The sequence below is a fragment of the Lepidochelys kempii genome, chromosome 1 (genome assembly GCF_965140265.1).
Source record: "Lepidochelys kempii isolate rLepKem1 chromosome 1, rLepKem1.hap2, whole genome shotgun sequence".
NCBI classification, from domain to species: Eukaryota; Metazoa; Chordata; order Testudines; family Cheloniidae; genus Lepidochelys; species Lepidochelys kempii.
Window position 1 is genome coordinate 241,386,600 of NC_133256.1, and position 18,358 is coordinate 241,404,957.

Here is an 18,358-nt window from a genome sequence, read left to right on the forward strand (position 1 = left end):
AGCAACTCAGGGAAAGGGGAGAATAAAGCCAACAGTGTTCCGTCTTTCTTTCAGCAGATATGAGGAGACTGCAGAAAATGTAGGGAAAGCAGATCAAGTTTATTACACATCAACTAGCCAGAGGCTGATAAAGATGGAGCACCTGAGAAGGGTGCAAGGACAGCACCTTCCTCCTTCCAAGCAGATCACGTGCGGGCAAGCTAATTCGTGAGGTCCCTTCCAGTCCTACCATTCTATGACTCTCACCTGGACACTGCCCTGCCCCTTCCCTTCCCCTTCCACCCTATTTTTGGCCAGTATGTTTGGTCCTCTGGCTACAATGTGTCTGACTAAATTTCCAAGTCCCATCAGTGAAGATATGTTTTGTGATGAGGTGATATTTCTGGTTGAGCAGATGGAAGAGACTGATGGGATAAGTTAAGAGAGAGAATATGGTACTAAAGGAGATGCTTGGATAAATAGAAAGAGAAAAAATTATAGGTGAGTTACAAAACTTAATATGGGAAAAGATAACAAGGTAAAGGTAAAGAGAAGAAAAAGAGGGAACATACACTGAAAACAATGCAAAGAAAATAAACTACGAACTGTTAAGGGAAAGAAGAAAAAAGTGGACTAAAGGCAGAAAAAGGAACAACAAAAAACAAGAGGCAGTGAATCACATTTTAAAAATAGAAAGTTAAATTACAATTTACAAACAGTATACTGCTGTTTCCTTTGTATTTCAGAAGGGGCAATAGCACAGGAAATTTTTACCTTGCTCTATGGACTGTTTTTCAAGTCCTGTTCACTAACTACTGCTAGCAAAATTGTGAATAGGTGTGAAAGTATTTGTTCACTTGAACCCTTTCTTGAACAAGTGATCACAATGTATCTGAACAGTTGGCTGATGCACTAAGTTGGCATTGCTAAAGCTTACTTTAAAAGAACATAAGAACGGCCATACTGGGTCAGACTAAAGGTCCATCAAGCCCAGTATCCTGTCCTCTAACAGTGGCCAATGGCAGGTGCCCCAAAGGGAATGAACAGACAGGTTATCATAAAGTGATCCACGCCCTGTCACGCAATCCCAGCTTCTGGCAAACAGAGACTAGGGACACCATTCCTGCCCATCCTGGCTAAAAGCTCAGGCACAGAAAAAAAGTGAATGCAGTTTATAACACAGTAAGCTATTTGGGTGCCAAAACCAAAACATGGTAGCCCATGGATTTTTTTTTTTTTTTGAAGTCAGGAATTAGAGATGGAAAAGCCTTCTTAGTTCACTTATTCCCATGTGAATCAGAGGAGGATTCTTCCCTTTCACAGTAAAGTCTACAGTGTCATAAAATTAGGCTGGTCAATTGTCAAGAGACTATGCTCTAGATCTTGAAATAAAACAGCAAAGTAGCCAATTTGTTTGCACAAGAACTTGACAAAAAATCAGTTTGATTAAGTCATCTTCAGTGTCTGGACTACTAGTTTATTCATTCCTGCTCTGCCACATTGGATAAGGGCATGCAAATCAGATTATACTATTTCCAAAACACTATAAGAAGCACATTCATTGAGGGCTTGTCCACATGAGGCCTCAGGAAAATTAATCCAAACTAACTAAAGGTGTGAATTTAAAGCAGATTAATCAAACCACACTAAATATGTGTGGACCCGCTCATTCAGAACTGAAATGGCCTTAATATGGTTCATCTGAGCTATACCTAATTAAGGCCACTTAAGAGTATGCCCACATAGCACACTAAACCCAGGCTCTGACTCAGATTTAAAATTTAAAAACCCTTCCATCGACACAGAAACCAGTCTAACTCAGGCCCGCAGACCCTGCTAGGGAGGTGGGTCAGAGCCCAAGTCCTGCTGTGACATGGGACAAAGCCCAGCAGTTTGCAGTGTGGATGCAGATCAAATTCAGGTCACCAGATTCAGGTTTGGAGATTCCACCAACACTATCCAACAGTTCTCTAGAGCTGTTTTCCTCAGCCCTTCCATCACAAACCTTCCCACTCACTTCAGAAGAAACCACCTGGTTCAAATGTAGCTGCTCAGCATTTAACCCTTCATTTACACACCCACACCCACCACTCATTTGGAAACGGTTAACCCTTGTGTGTACTACCTATGGCCAACTCTAAGTCTTGCATCAAGCATATTGCTAGCTGGCCAGAACACAGATGGATTCTGGTTAACCTCTGGCACAAAGCAAGAAAGATATTCATTTTCATTAAGAGTACAAGAAATTATCAGATCTACAAAGCTATATTTGAGCAGCTGGTGGTTTTGGGAATTGATCAGACCGCAGAAAAATGCAGAAAGCAAATCAAGTGGCTGAAGCCAAATTACTGAAAAGTCAAAGATTCTAACAGCACCTCTGAAATACCCATCTTCCTGTCCCTTTCACAAAGAATTTGATGGGGTACTGGGAATCGTAACAAGCAGTGGGTGCACAGTGATGCCTGACAATCTGCTGAGCAAGAATGGCACCCTTATGATCCCCTAGGCACAGACAATGCCACAGGACAACCAGCCATCAGATGCAGGGCAAGAGGTGACACTGGTGTTGAGGCCAATAACTGAATAGCTATGCAGCTGGAGCAGCTACAGCAAATCCTGGGTCTGTAGTAGAAGGCGCTGTTTGAGGACAGCCCTGCGCAGGGGCCCACTACAGAACAGGCACCAGGAACAAACGCTAGAACAAGAGCCCGGTAAGTTTCTGCCACTCTGTTGTTTCTTATTGATATATGGATGGGATAGATTTCCAGCTTATGACCCTATTAAGTTATTAATGCAAATCAGGGTGCTGGTGTGCTTCTGTTCAGGGTGGAAGCCACACCATTCCTCTAGCATTCCCCCCACTTTTCCTCCCCACACCATGTGGGATTCAGGATGGACACAACAAAAGAGGAAAAAAGTTAAACAAGGAGTTACTAAATATTTTACTTGTTACTCTCTGATTGTTAGAAGTATGGGTTGGACTCCACAACTAACAGCAGTCTAATAATACAGCACACCTCATAAATCAGCCACTCCCATATTCACCCAGAATGCCTATAAACTGAGTCCCAAAACAACTTGGCTGTTATGAGTTCAAACAAAACCCGTGTGAGAGTCCAAATTAGAGAAGAGGATGGCTGGCCGGCTGTATTAGGAGTCCCCATGGCTGGCAGTCAGTCAGGTTTGTGCACAGATGCAAGATGCTAGTGAGGAGGCTGTACTGCATCTCCATGCTAAATCAGCATCTTACTGATTTTACCATGAATTTTCAACCATTGCTGGCTGGTGACACAAGCATACTTCTAAAGTAATAGGAAGTCCAGATGCTCAGGTACTTTCCAGGGCAGGGAAAACTTTCAGGGCCACCTCTGCAACTCATGAGCCCCCTCCATTCCAAGATGTGTTGGCCACTCAATAGATGCCTAAATATCTCCTTAGCATAGATGGCTGTCCTCCTCTGGCCTGGAACAGAAGTTCACATTTCTAGTCTGGGATCACAAGAATATCAATGTTCTCCAGAACTTGTCCTGCCTGAAAGTACTGAAAAAACAGGGCTAGTGACTGGACCCCTCATAAGTCCCATCATCCCCCAGAAAAGAGAAAAGGAATGTTGTGACAGAGTGCTGACAGCCAGCAGCTGACCGAGCACTCTGGTCCTTTAGACACTAACTAGCTCCCCCAGAAAAGCCATGTTCGGGAACAGGCGACCTAATTACCTAATCAGAGCTAAGGGGCTAATTATCCCATCAACTGAGAAGATAGTTAAAAAGCATCTAAAGGCGGAGAGGGGGCTAGCAGAGCCCTGGGGAAGCCAGGTCTCTGGCTGATGAGATCACTTCCTCTCCCTGGAGAGGAGGGCTGAGGTCGAAGGACACTGTAAGCAGAAGTGCTGCACATGGATTGTGAGGATACCTTTGTAGTGGCAACATAAAAACTCACAGAGGTGTTGACAATCAAGAAGCATCCATGACTATCTGGTAAAGACCCCATGCCGGGAGAAGAACTTGCCCAGTTACAGATGTTGAAATCATAACACAGGGAACTTAGGGGAGCGAGGAGCTGATGGGGGCTGCAGGTCCACCCTGGTTCCAAGCCCCCACCAGCTAGCTGCAACGGGCTGCTCTTCCTGTAAGCAGTGGACCAAGCAGGCAGCTGCCAAACAACATTATAAGGGAGCATTGCGCAACTTTAAAGGCGATGTTCTCTAATTGATCAGCAACGTAACAACGTTAACCAGGATGACTTTAAGTGAGGAGTTACTGTATTTGCCCCCAGGATCACTGTAGACATTAATAATGGGGAGGTTGTTCCAATTATCTTAGAAGACGCAAATTAACCTCTGCTTCCCTGGTTAATGAAACCATTCTCAGGCCACTTAGACAGAAAGAATTTTTTTCTACCAACTCAGCAAACACACAGTAGTAGGGGAGTGTGCATTTGGTTGTTTGAAAGGAAAGTGGTGCTGTTAGTAGAATAGATTGGAAACAGGGAAAAAAAACAAAACACATTCCAACCAATATAGCAACGTTACCTTTTAATTGAACCAATAATAAAATAATTTTGAATATGAAAATATATTTTAAAACAAATATATTAATTAACAACTGTAAACAAACCTTTAAAACAGTGAAGCTAAAACTGAAAGTGCAACTGTGCAGTAAAGGGCAGAACAAAGCACAGAACTCAGTGCACAATCAACATGTGGAACTCCTTGCCTGAGGAGGTTGCGAAGGCTAGAACTATAACTATTTAACTAAAACAGAACTGGATAAATTCATGGAGGTTAAGTCCATTAACGGCTATTAGCCAGGATGGGTAAGGAATGGTGTCCCTAGCCTCCGTTTGTCAGAGGGTGGAGATGGATGGCAGGAGAGAGATCACTAAATCGTTACCTGTTAGGTTCACTCCCTCTGGGGCACCTGGTATTGGCCACTGTCGGTAGACAGGATATTGGGCTGGATGGACCTTTCGTCTGACCCAATATGGCCATTCTTATGTTCTAAAATTATAGGGGGAAGGAAAGTTGAAGTAACCTGGAAAACCAGTTAAAGTGACAGGCAAGTATATGCCTTGCCAACGCCTCTTCTTGTTCATGGTACTTCTGGGGGTTGTTAACTAGGTATAGCCAATTACCAGTTATGGTTTGATATTTTAAATATCTGAAAACCAACTGCCAAACTTAGTCAGCTTACTAGCCAAAAACAAGGAATTACAGCATGAAATGGAGACACACATACCACGCTTTCTGGGAAGCGATCTCGCAGCACTAACCTTACATGGAAGGTCTCCTTCAAAAATAGGCATCTAGGATTACCTATATGTACAGCACAGTTGCTTACAAGTTTGAGAGCACGGTATACATCACCCACCAGTCTGTACTTGTTTTTCCTGTACCTCCCTTACCTTTGTTTTGGATACCACATTCCAGGGGTTATTGGGGTGTGGAGGCACCTCCTACCTGTACCAAGACATACTATTCATACATTTTGTTTCTGACTAGTTCTGTATTTGCCTGTGCCAAGAGAAAAGTTCAGCTATTGCAGTGTTATGGGATATACCTTAGCATGAATGACCAGCATTCTGGGAAAAGAAATACAATTCACAGTTGTAGTTAATGTCAGTCCTGAATACATATTAATGTGGTGTGCCATACACCATAAATATATCCTGGCTAACAGGTTGGATGATTCAGCTCGAAGTTATCAGAGGTGCTAGAGAGCTCAAAAGAGCTGCACGTCCAGCTGCAATTGTTGTCTGTTCACTCTGCGAAGGGAATGGCCGCTGGGAGCATGGCTGCTATGGAATAGCAGGGAGGAGTTACTTGTATTCCTGGTCAACATGGGCAGCAGTGATCATGAGATGATTGAGTTCAGAATCCTCACAAAAGGAAGAAAGGAGAGTAGCAAAATATGGACCCTGGACTTCAGAAAACCAGATAGACTACCTTAGGGAACTGATGGGTAGGATCCCCCTGGAGGCTAATATGAGGGGGAAAGAAGACTTATTGAGGGCGCAGGGACAAGCCATCCCAATGTGCAGAAAGAATAGCAAATATGGCAGGCGACCAGCTTGGCTTAACAGTGAAATCTTCAGTGTGCTTAAACACAAAAAGGAAGCTTACAAGAAGTGGAAACTTGGACAGATGAGCAATATTCATATACTCCTCCCTGGTCAAGTATGCAGGAGTGTAATCAGGAAGGCCAAAACACAACTGGAGTTGCGGCTAACAAGGTATGTGAAGGGTAACAAGAATGGTTTCTACAGGTATGTTACCAAAAAGAAAAAGGGAAAGTGTGGGACCCTTAATGAAAGGGGGACGCATCCTAGTGACAGGTGATGTGGAAAAAGCTGAAGTACTCAATGCTTTTTTTGCCTCAGCCTTCACAGACAAGGTCAACTCCCACACCTCTGTCCTGGGCAACACAGTATGGGGAGGAGGTGAGCAGCCCTCAGTGGTGAAAGAACAGGTTAAGGACCATTTAGAAAAGCTGGACATGCACAAGTCCATGGGTACAGATCTAATGCATCCGAGGGTGCTGAAGGAATTGGCTGATGTGACTACAGAGGCATTGGCCATTATCTTTGAAAACTCACGGCAACCAGGGGAGGTCCTGGACAATTGGAAAAAGGCAAATACAGTGCCCATCTTTTAAAAAGGGAAGGAGGAGAACCTGGGGAACTACAGACAGGTCAGCCTCACCTCAATCACTGGAAAAATTATGGAGCAGGTCCTCAAGGAAACCATTTGAAGCACTTAGAGGAGAGGAAGGTGATCAGGAACAGTCAACATGGATTCACCAAATCATGCCTGACCAACCCGATTGCCTTCTACGAGGAGATAACTGGCTCTGTGGATATGGGGAAAGCAGTGGACGTGATATATCTTGATGTTAGCAAAGGTTTTGATATGGTCTCCCACAGTATTCTTGCCAGCAAGTTAAAAAAGTATGGATTCGATGAATGGACTATAAAGTGGATAGAAAGCTGGCTAGATTGTCCGGCTCAATGGCTCGATGTCTAGTTGGCAGCCGGTATCAAGCCAGAGTGCCCCAGGGGTTGGTCCTGGGGCAGTTTTCTTCAACATCTTTATTAATGATCTGGATTATGGGATGAATTGCACCCTCAGCAAGTTTGCAGATGACACTAAGCTGGGAGGAGAGGTAGATACGCTGGAGGGTAGGGATAGGGTTCAGAGTGATCTAGACAAATTGGAGGATTGGGCCAAAAGAAATTTAATGAGGTTCAACAAGGACAAGTGCAGAGTCCTGCACTTAGGACGGAAGAATCCCATGCACCACTACAGGCTGGGGACCAACTGGCTAAGTGGTAGTTCTGCAGAAAAGGACCTGGGGATTACAGTGGATGAGAAGCTTGATACGAGTCAGCAGTGTGCCCTTGTTGCCAAGAAGGCTAATGACATATTAGGCTACATTAGTAGGAACACTGCCATCAGATCAAGGGAAGTGATTATTCCCCTCTATTTGACACTGGTGAGGCCACATCTGGAGTACTGTGGACAAATTGGAGAGTCCAGCAGAGGTCAACGAAAATGATCAGGGGGCTGGAACACATGACTTATGAGGAGAGGTTGAGGAAACTGGGCTTATTTAGTCTGCAGAAGAGTGAGGGGGGATTTGATAGCAGCCTTCAACTACCTGAAGGGGGTTTCCAAAGAGGATGGAGCTAGGCTGTTCTCAGTGGTGGCAGATGACAGAAAAAGGAGCAATGGTCTCAGATTGCAGTGGGGGAGGTCTAGGTCGGATATTAGGAAACACTATTTCACTAGGAGGGGTGGTAAAGCACTGAAATGAGTTACCTAGGGAGGTGGTGGAATCTCCATCCTTAGAGGTTTTTAAGGCCCGGCTTGACAAAGCCCTGGCTGGGAGGATTTAGTTGGTGTTGGTCCTGCTTTGAGTAGGGGGTTGGACTAGATGACCGCTTGAGGTCTCTTCCAAACCTAATCTTCTATAATTTTTAGTATTGTGTATTGTCCAGGGGCTGAAGAACATGGCTGAATCCTGGTTTACAGGACAGCTGTGTCTGCTACCCCAACAGCAATATGCTTTTAAGTACAGCATTTTGGCTTAGTATTGAACCTATGAGTTCAATACTGTATCTCCCTCTTTTTTCCACTCTCTTTGGCCATGGTAATACATTCCCTGGCAACTACCACACTATCCTTGGCCACTGTCACAATCTCTTGGGAGATCGACCTCTCTGGCCACCAATATTGCCTCCATGTCTCTGCTATTTTTTATTTTTATTTAAGATTCTGTAATGAGATCCACAATATTTTGTCCCAAGTTTTCGTCTCCTCGGGTTGGTCAGCCACTCAGCCATCAACAGAGGCCCTGGTCTTGACGGTCATGCAACTGCAAGTGTGCTGGCTGTGAAAGCAAGAAAAGAAAGGCTGTAATTGGTCATATTCCAAACAAGCTATAATAGCGTTTTTTAATATACATTTGTGACTTTACCTTCCTGAGATTCTGGATCCTCGGAGGTGGTAAGGATAGTGCTCGGTGCACTGACGTGTTTGTGCAATATATGCTGTTTGGGTTTGCCATTATGGTTTGGAGGCTGGGGATGGGAATTATGTATCTTGTCTGGCTTTGCAGTTGTGTTGTGCCTTGGAGGTGCTTACATGGTATTGGATGGGTATGGGCTAGGGCAAGCAGGGGGCAGCATTTCTGGATGCGAACTGGGTAATTAACCCCTTTAGGCTGTCCTGACTCTCAAGGACATTACACTGAGACCAGTGACTAGGAGGCAAAGAATGGCCTTATTCAAAAAGGAAAAGGGTAGGTCAGCATGATATGCTGTGAAGTTTATTGCCCCCCACCCCCCGAAATGCTGCAGGAGTAAAAAGGAGTTGCGAGCTTTACCAGGGGGAAGTCACCATTTGGCTATCCCCCATAACATCCTGACAAATATTGAGCAATTTCTTAGTCTTAGATTCTGCTTTATCTCCCCTGCAGAAAGTACAGAGAAAAATAAATAGGATTCTGCATTGATAGTCAATTCTTCCCCCATAAGAATGCTTGTTACAGGGCATTTGTACCTCAGCGGGGAGCAGTAATTTTTGTATCTTTACAGGCATGTAATATCCATGCGTACCACACGTAAACTGAGAATACTAACCAAACTTTTCCTGTAACCCTCTCAGTGAATTTTGCCCACATTGAATCTGCTGCAGAAGGCGAGTGCGATGGAGGTTGCAGCTGCACCATGCCGCCAGACACCATTTTGAGATGACAAACAGGAATTGTTCGGGGACGCTTTGTGGGGAGGGTGGGAGCAAAGGGGAGGAAGAGCATTTGAGAAGGAAAATAAGTAGATGGGTATTTGCCCTCCACGGTATTCAAAATAGTCAGTAGTCAATACTTTAGCATATGACAAAGGGAAATTACCAGGTGGAGCAGCTGCCAACTTGGAAACACTTGTAGGAGAGCCAAGCAGACAGTGTGAGAAAAGAAGGGAGGCAGGACTGGAGACTCAAAGGATTTTAGCTCACATCCACCTAATATAGCTGAGGCCATGAGACACCCATAACAGAATCTAGCATGGCAGCACAATAATAATAAATTGTAAAGATTTACACACTTACACACCATAGTTCCTGCCAGATGATCTGCCTCTTGGGTCCTGGTCTCGATTTCTGGCTAGGATTCAGGCTCATTGCTGCAGGACAGGAATCGGGTTGGCTTTCTACCTGGGACCTCAGTCCCCAGGAGATTCTGACAGTTAGGGGACAGCTCCTCACTGGCCTCCTTGTGCTTATTCCCTCGTAGTCTTGCTAGTCATCCGTGGTGGGGGGCGAAGGAGGAGGTGAGGAAGGAGGGGAAGAGAAAAGGCAGCAGGTTCCAAAACTCTTCTGTGTTGGGTGGTTACGTAGTTATGTAAAATCGTGCCCAGTTCCTCCAGAACTGGACAAGCTATATATGCCCAGCTGGATATTTTTCTGTCATTGCTAATTTTAATATACGTCTTTCTGAGCTGCTTGCTCTTTATCCAGCACTGTTCGCCACCCCAGTCATCTGCTTTGCAATGTCCACAAACAAATCTTTATTTTTGTTCTGTTCACAAGAGCTTCCAGTACTGATGCTTCATCTCAGATAGCGATGAGAACCATTGTCTCAGCACACCTCCATTCAGCTGTGCAAAGCATGCTATGGGGCTTCTATAGTGGTATCACAGCAATGTTGACACAGTGGAATCCAGGAGTAAATGGGCAAAATCTGGCCCTATGACAGCTTTTAAATGGTGGAGGGCACTGTGACAAATGTGGCCATTTCCTGAAGTATCCTTGAAAAACCTTACTGAACTAAGTTTATTTACATATTTGAGTCCATTGTATTAAATGCCAAGGTTATATTTATTGTGGGTCAGGATAACCAAAGGACTATATTGAACAATGGTTCAAAGAATGATTTTTTGGGACAATGTATGCAAAGTGAAATTCCTGGGAAATATCTAGGGGGAGGTGACTCCAAATGCCTTCCACCAGATATTTAGCAGTCCAAACTTTTGAATCTATGCCCTGAAGAGAGCACCATTTTCTGCTGATCACCTGTTCCCAAAGGCTGGAGATCAAAGTCCCAAGCTGTATTAAAAAAAAAAACAGGGTATGGGCTGAGCTGTGCAGTCTGGGCATTTGTTCTATGCTATGGCTGTTATGAACTTGTAACCACAGTAAACCCCATTATAGGGTCCAAAGGACTGGCTCCTGCCCATGTCCCTGCTAGAGCTGAGGGGGTGAGCTCCGGCAAGCTTATTAGCATGTATGTAGGTTCTTTTATTGTTTTTAATATATTTTCTCTTTAATGTTTTCTCCTAAAGAATAAATGTGCTTGCTTATAAAGAGCTATGTGGGTAACTTAATTGTGGCCAGTTATGTTTATAGCCTCTGAAGAGAAAGCAAAGCACACACACACTGGCCTGTTTAAGTAGTCTGGCTAGCTGGGAATAAGTGTGCGCAGGGAACTGTGCAGCCTGGAAAAAAAACATTTAGAAGGGAGAGAGACATGGATCTCCACCCAAGAGAGGTAACAGTTGAGGAGCCAGAAGCCTAGAAGTACATGTCCTTGCTGGACCAGAGGGGAAACAGAGGTACTTTTGCCCTCAACTATGACAGGGACATCCTGGCAACTTAATACCAAAGCACAGGAGAGCACGCAGATAAAGAGAAAGGTCAGTAACTGTCATTCGCACCGTAGTGTGCGATAGTTGCTGGACACATGCCAAAATAGCGCACAACAGCATTGTGTCCACACAAACACACAGAACTAATACAATTTGCAGCAAACTTAGTTCACTTTGCAGAAGGACTCCAGAGTTTGCAATAAATGTGAAGTTAATATGTCTGCTGCAGTTTCCACGGTATGCATCCGATGAAGTGAGCTGTAGCTCACGAAAGCTCATGCTCAAATAAATTGGTTAGTCTCTAAGGTGCCACAAGTACTCCTTTTCTTTTTGTGACAGATTGTGTCGTGTGTACACAACTGTTTTCAAACCAGGTAAATTTAACTTAACCCAGTTTAAACCCCTTAAATTCAGAAGGACAGTGTCCACACAGGAATTTAATGTGGTTTAACTAATCCACTTTAAATTCACACCTTTAGTTCATTTAGATTCTCTTTCCCAAACTTTTGTATAGACAAGCGCTAAGTCTAAATAAAAGGGACTGAAAGTGTATTGTCCTATGCATTTCAGTTTATTAGAACACTTTCCTAAAAACATATGCCCTCTCTAAAAACTAAAAACTTTTGCTGTGTTGATTGTAACTCAATCACTCCAGAAGGCACACTTTGAGAAACTGCCTCCTCTTTGTCTTAGCCAGCATCTTGTCAAACTATTAATAGCTTCTTTAGAAAATGAAAATAACTCATGTCCCTGACAGAAAAATAATTTCCCAAGTAACAGAAGATAGCTGATGCCACACAATCTGCTCTACCATAGTGATGTGATATCTACCGTACAGATGTATACTTTCACCTCTCATTCTCACTGAAGGTGTAAGAGCTAATTCAGTGTTGCTTAGTGGGTAGGGAAATTCCCCTTTACCAATCATGGGAATTGAATTACCTGACCCATGGAAAGCAATACCATCTTAGTCAATTCAGAACTAGGTGCCTGGTAGAAATGTAACTGAAGTCACTGGAACGATTCTGAAAGTGGCCTACATACTGGAATTAAAAACAAAGGGGGGAGGGAGTGTCAGGAAATAAAACAGGGAAAGGATTTTCCCAAAAAATATTTTAAAAATTCCATTTAAGTGAAAACTTCCAGACATTTTATAGATAGCAATGTTCACTACATAGTGACTGAGTGCCATAGGAAAAGACAAAATTCACAATTTACAGATGTCCCAACCAAAATGAATAGGAGACTAATAAACTGCTATTATCTTGTGGCACCTTAGAGACTAACCAATTTATTTGAGCATAAGCTTTTGTGAGCTACAGCTCACTTCGTCGGATGCATACTGTGGAAAGTTAAGACAACCTTATTATGGGAAAGTTTAGAAAACCTTATTATATACACACAAAGCATGCTTTGTGTGTATATAATAAGGTCTTCTAAACTTTCCACAGTATGCATCCGATGAAGTGAGCTGTAGCTCACGAAAGCTTATGCTCAAATAAATTGGTTAGTCTCTAAGGTGCCACAAGTACTCCTTTTCTTTTTGCGAATACAGACTAACACGGCTGTTACTCTGAAACCTGCTATTATCTTGTGCACAGCACACAAGTACAGAATTAACAGTAACTGTCTTATTTCTATATTCTAGAATCTGGGGGGTTAATTCAATTGAGAAGGGAGGAAGGATCACTGCTCCTTGTTAAAATGAACTAATGAATAATAAATTTGGGAAAGGGACAAAAAGGGAGTTTGTCTTGAGAAATGTTTCCAAATCAACCTTTGCTGAAAATACTATATAAACAAGGGGTTGCATCAGTGGTATTTGTACTTATTTATCACATTCAAAACAAATATATTAGTTATCCCTGTGGCCCTGACAACAGGAGAGAATGAAAGGCATGAAGAAAATTAAGAAGGAAAGAAGACACAAAAATAGCAATCATCCACACTAAGATTGATCCATCTTTACCAGACATGCAATTCTTTGGCACCAATTCCCACATCTCTTTTATAAATTATGTTTTTATTTTAATTTGAATGTTATTTCTTTTTTTCAAATTCACTTATCTGAAACATCAGCCAACCAACAAAAACCACTGTGAGGAGGAGGGATCTGACTTGTGACTGTATTTCTTTCATTTCCCCCAGAGAAATCTCTCAAGAAATATGTGGTTAGAGGATCTCCAGATGACCATGATTTGCCATAACATTGCTTCATTAACATGAAGGGACAACAAATTCTGACCCTAACAGTCTGAGGAAGAGTACAATTGTGTATCACTTGTGATAGAAGTGTTTGTTTTGTAACCCCAAATGACAGTCACCCTAGGCAGTCTCCCAATTTGACAGATTAATTAAAGAAGAATAAAAGGTAAGATGTTCCACACACACACTGAAATAACTGGAGTATATGATAATCTGATTTATCTCCTCTTTCTGGATCCAGCTCTGCTTTCCATTTGCCAATTCGTCACTTGTCTTTGTTAGCAGATAGCAGAAACAAAGCAGCTACACCTTGTTGCTGTATACTTCCTCAAACTAGTTACTGTATCCGTGAATATTTATACTAAGAAAAAATGGGGAGAGAGGCCTATAGCCTTCATTTATCAGCACAGGGGAAAGCATAGCTTAAAGCAAGACAGCAATGAGAAGAAAATGGCATTGTTCTAAAATCAGAATATACTCCCACCACCCACAATCCTCTGAATATGTAAGTCAGAACCCCGTTCTGCCTCAAAGCTCAGTTCAGGTCTCTACCCTTGTGTTAGATACATATTCTCTATCATGAAATCTATTAGAATTAACAATAAAATATGGTGTAATCAGGAATAACCTGATACATACTATTTTCACTTTAAAGATTGGTGTTTCTACTAATAACGGACATCTTTCTTTAGACCTTTTACTATTCTTAAACACTATATAATCAAATATACTATAAAAACAAAAGCTACACTCAGCTCAGGTTTTTTTTTAAAAAACCTTTTGAGTTTAAATCTTTTCTAGTCCAAAAGACATTCAGCTCAGAACAAAACAAGGCTCACTATAATTCTGTTTTTACACACATTGTGGCTGGAACTTTTTTTGGTAACTGGAGCTTGGACCACACCATACCTCCACCTTATTTAATGAATGTATAATCTTTTCCCTGTGCCCAACAAATAAGGCAAGTTTTCATCATTATGTAAATTCAGTTGTTAAAATACATTAATACCAGGCTAAGACAAGGAGACTGAGTACTGCTTTCCTACCTTGCTGAAACTGTTGTGTGCTCAGTGTCCTTTCCAGGCTTGGACAAAAGCACTAGCTTGGTGATTTTATTACTGTCAGCTTATTCTCAAATACAATAAGGTGAATGTATTCAAATTAGAGTTGTCATTTAAATTCTCCTTCCAGAGGCATCTGTCTTCTTACTCACTAGTTAAGAATCAGACTGTTGTGGGTGGAGAAGTCAAGCCCCTAACACAGTTTTAGCACCAACCAACATGAAATACGGGATATATAAAATTAACATGTACAAGACAAGACAGCAGATGCAATAACAAAAAAACCCAAATAAATAATGAAAGTCAAACAGGGATGAAAACAAACCGTGATATTAACTCCGATTAAAATAATTCTCACTCTTCTAATCACCAAAATGGATTGGTAAACTTTAGAGCAGGATTTTATCAGGACAACAATTAGAAGTTTGCAGCAACATGTAGCTCGTTCTCATAGTGCACACACAGTAACAGAAATATTTCCTCAGCAATTATGATACAGTTTCTCTCTCTCTCTGGGTGGAAGTAGACCCTTAACTCTTCACTACAACAGTAGAATCATAACTGTAACCATGTTGCCAATGACAGGTTTCAGAGTAACAGCCGTGTTAGTCTGTATTCGCAAAAAGAAAAAGGAGTACTTGTGGCACCTTAGAGACTAACCAATTTATTTGAGCATAAGCTTTCGTGAGCTACAGCTCACTTGGATGTGAGCTGTAGCTCACGAAAGCTTATGCTCAAATAAATTGGTTAGTCTCTAAGGTGCCACAAGTACTCCTTTTCATGTTGCCAATGGCGGTAAACAAGCCTAAGCTCTTACTATTGCTTCCTCCATTGCTAACCACCAGTAAATATACACAGGTAGGTATTTATAACTCTGATTTTTACTAGTGTAGACAAGGCATTTGTTCAGAGCAACATATGTGCCACCTCCTGAATTTGCACTGTGACAAGCCAACTATAGTACCAGGAAACAGTCTTAGCCATAGATACATGAGATACTTGCAAGAAGAGCAATAATATTGTTTTCTAGCATTGATAATATGTTAGCAATATTATTTGTTAAGCTCTTTATAGCCTCTCATCACTGGTCAGCAGTATGCTGCTTCCTGCTTCCAGCAAAATGATTAGAGGTTTCCCTGAAACACGTTCTGTTTACGTTTAGCAAAAACTAAATCTCCTTCACTCCAGAAGAGTCAGCAAGGTCTCAATCTCACCATCAGACAAGGTTTTGCTATCTCAGTGTCTTCACTGTAGAAATTATTGTGATCTGGATAGCTGCATGTGTCTATACTAAAGTGAACATATGCTGTCCAGCAAAACAAGTTAAATACTTTAAATCTACCCATAGCTTCCAGGTAACGGCTACGTAAGAGCTCTGGAATAGCTCACATATAGGGAAAGAATCTCTAGGGGTTAGATTGACAGAGTGATGCCCTCAATATGTGAAGAAAGTACAGGGTGGGATGCCTCACCCCACACAGTAAGTGGAGAAGGGATGATTTAATTTACTGGTTACAATGGTATGATTAAGGAAGCTCATCCACACAGGGAGATAATCCAGTACTGGATTGCTTACAGGAATGACTCCTACTTAAAGTCCAGAAGGGACCATCGTGATCATCTAGTCTGACCTCCTGCACATCACAACCCTCAGAACCTCACTCACCCACTCCTGTAATAGGCCCATAACTGCTAGCTGAGTTACTGAAATCCTCAAATCATGCTTTTAAGACTTCAAGTTAGAGTCTCCACCATTTACTCTAGTTCAAACCAGCAAGTGACCCATGCCCCATGCTGCAGAGGAAGGCAACAACAAAAAAAAAAAAAATCCAACACCCCAGGATCTCTGCCAATCTGACCTGGGGAAAATTCCTTCCCAACCCCAAGTATGGTAATCAGTTAGACCCTAAACTAGTTGGTGAGACCCACCAGCCAGACACTTGGGAAAGAATTCACTGTAGTAACTCAGAGCCCTCCCCATCTTACGTCCCATCTCCAGCCGCTGAAGATATTTGCCACTAGCAGTTGCAGACAGGCCACAAGCCAGTGTAAACAATCTCAACATACCATCCCCTCCATACACTTATCAAGCTCAGTCTTGAAACCAGTTAGGTTTTTTGCCCCCAATTCTCCCCTTGGGTTGCTGTTCCAGAACTTCACTCCTCTGATGGTTAGAGACCTGCGTCTAATTTCAAGCCTAAACTTACTGATGGCCAGTTTATTATATCCATTTATTCTTCTGCCGACACTGTCCTTTAACTTAAATAACTTCTCCTCCTTTCTGGTGTTTATCCCTCTGACATATTTATAGAGAGCAGTCATATCTCCCCTTAGCCTTTGTTTGGTTAGGCTAAACAAAGCAAGCTCCTTAAGTCTCCTCTCCGAAGGTAGGTTTTCCATTCCTCTGATCATCCTAGTAGCCTTCCTCTGCACCTTTTCCAGTTTGAATTCATCCTTCTTAAACATGGGAGACCAGAAGTGCACAGTATTCAAGATGAGGTCTCATCAGTGCCTTGTATAATGGTAATAACACTCCCTTTCTCTACTGGAAATATCTCACCTAATGCATCCTAGGATTACATTAGTCTTTCTCATGGCCACATCACATTCGCAGGACGACTATGAGCTCCAATCTATCAATACACCCAGGTCTTTCTCCTCATCCACCAATTCCAACTCATATGTCCCCATCTTATAGCAAAAATTCTTATTGGTAGTCCCTAAATGCATGACCTTTGCACTATTAAATTTCATCCCATTTCTATTACTCCAGTTTTCAAAGTCATCCAGATTTTCTTGTATGATATTCCCGTCCTCCAGATTGGCAATACCTCCCAATTTTTTGTCATCTGCCAATTTTATTAGCACATTCCCACTTTGTGCACAAAGTTCATTAATGAAAATGTTAAAACAAGATTGGTTCCAAGACCGATCCCTGAGGAAATCCACTAGTAACTTCCATGCAGACTGACAGGTCACCTCTCAGTATAATATGCTGTAGTCTCCCCTTCAACCAGTTCTTTATCCACCTTTCAATTCTTGTATTAATCCCCATCTTCCCCAATTTAACTAATAACTTCCCATGTGGAACTGTATCAAATGCCTTATTGAAATCCAGGTAGATTAATCTATTGCCTTTCCTTTTTCTAGAAAATCAGTTATCTTCTCAAAGAAAGAGATAATGTTGGTTTGGCAAGATGTACCTTTTGTAAAACCATGTTGCATTTTATTCCAATTTCTGTTTACCTCTATGTCCTTAAGTATTTTCTCTTTCAAAATTTGTTCTAAGACCATAGTCCCCAAACTTTTGAGGGTCATCCCTCTCTTACAACTGTCTGTGCCCCCTCGGGGCCAGGGAGGGAGGTCACAGCTCAGGGGTGGGGGGGTCGCAGATGGGTAAGGGGGCCGAGGCTGGGGCCAGAGCTGGAGGTGGGTCTGGGGCCGGGAGTGGGCTGGGGCCGGAGCCGCGACTAAGGGCCAAAGCTGGGGGCAGGAGCAGAGCCGCAGCCAGGCTGCAATGGGGGTCAGCAACCAGACCCAGCTCCACTCCCAACCCACTCCCACCGTTGGCCCTGGGCCGGGAATGGAGCTGCAGCCAGGAGCTCAGGCTGGGGGTGGGACCGGAGCAGAGCAGGAGGCAGGGAGGGTCCAGGTGGCACTCCCTCCCTACCTCCCGTGGGGGCTGGCCTGGCCCCACTGCGCCCCCCCAAACATTCCTCCACAGCCCCCTAGGGGGACGCACTGCAGTTTGGGGACCTCTATTCCAAGATCTTACATACAACTGAGGTTAAACTAACGAGCCTGTAGTTTCCCAGATAATTCCCGCCCCCCCCTTAAAAATAGGTACTATCTTAGCAATTCTCCAGTAATAAGTTATGACCCCTGAGTTTACAGATTCATTAAAATCCTTGCTCTTGGGTTTACAATTTCATGCGCCTGGTCCTCTGATATTCTTGGATGGAAATTATCCGGGC

At 42.8% G+C, this 18,358-nt stretch overlaps 1 protein-coding gene across 15 annotated transcripts in view; it reads right to left on the reverse strand.

Moving 5' to 3' along the window:
* Nucleotides 1-18,358, reverse strand: part of ERC1 (ELKS/RAB6-interacting/CAST family member 1) — a 546,952-nt gene that overhangs the window by 524,583 nt on the left and 4,011 nt on the right. The gene's annotated exons all lie outside the window — the stretch shown is intronic.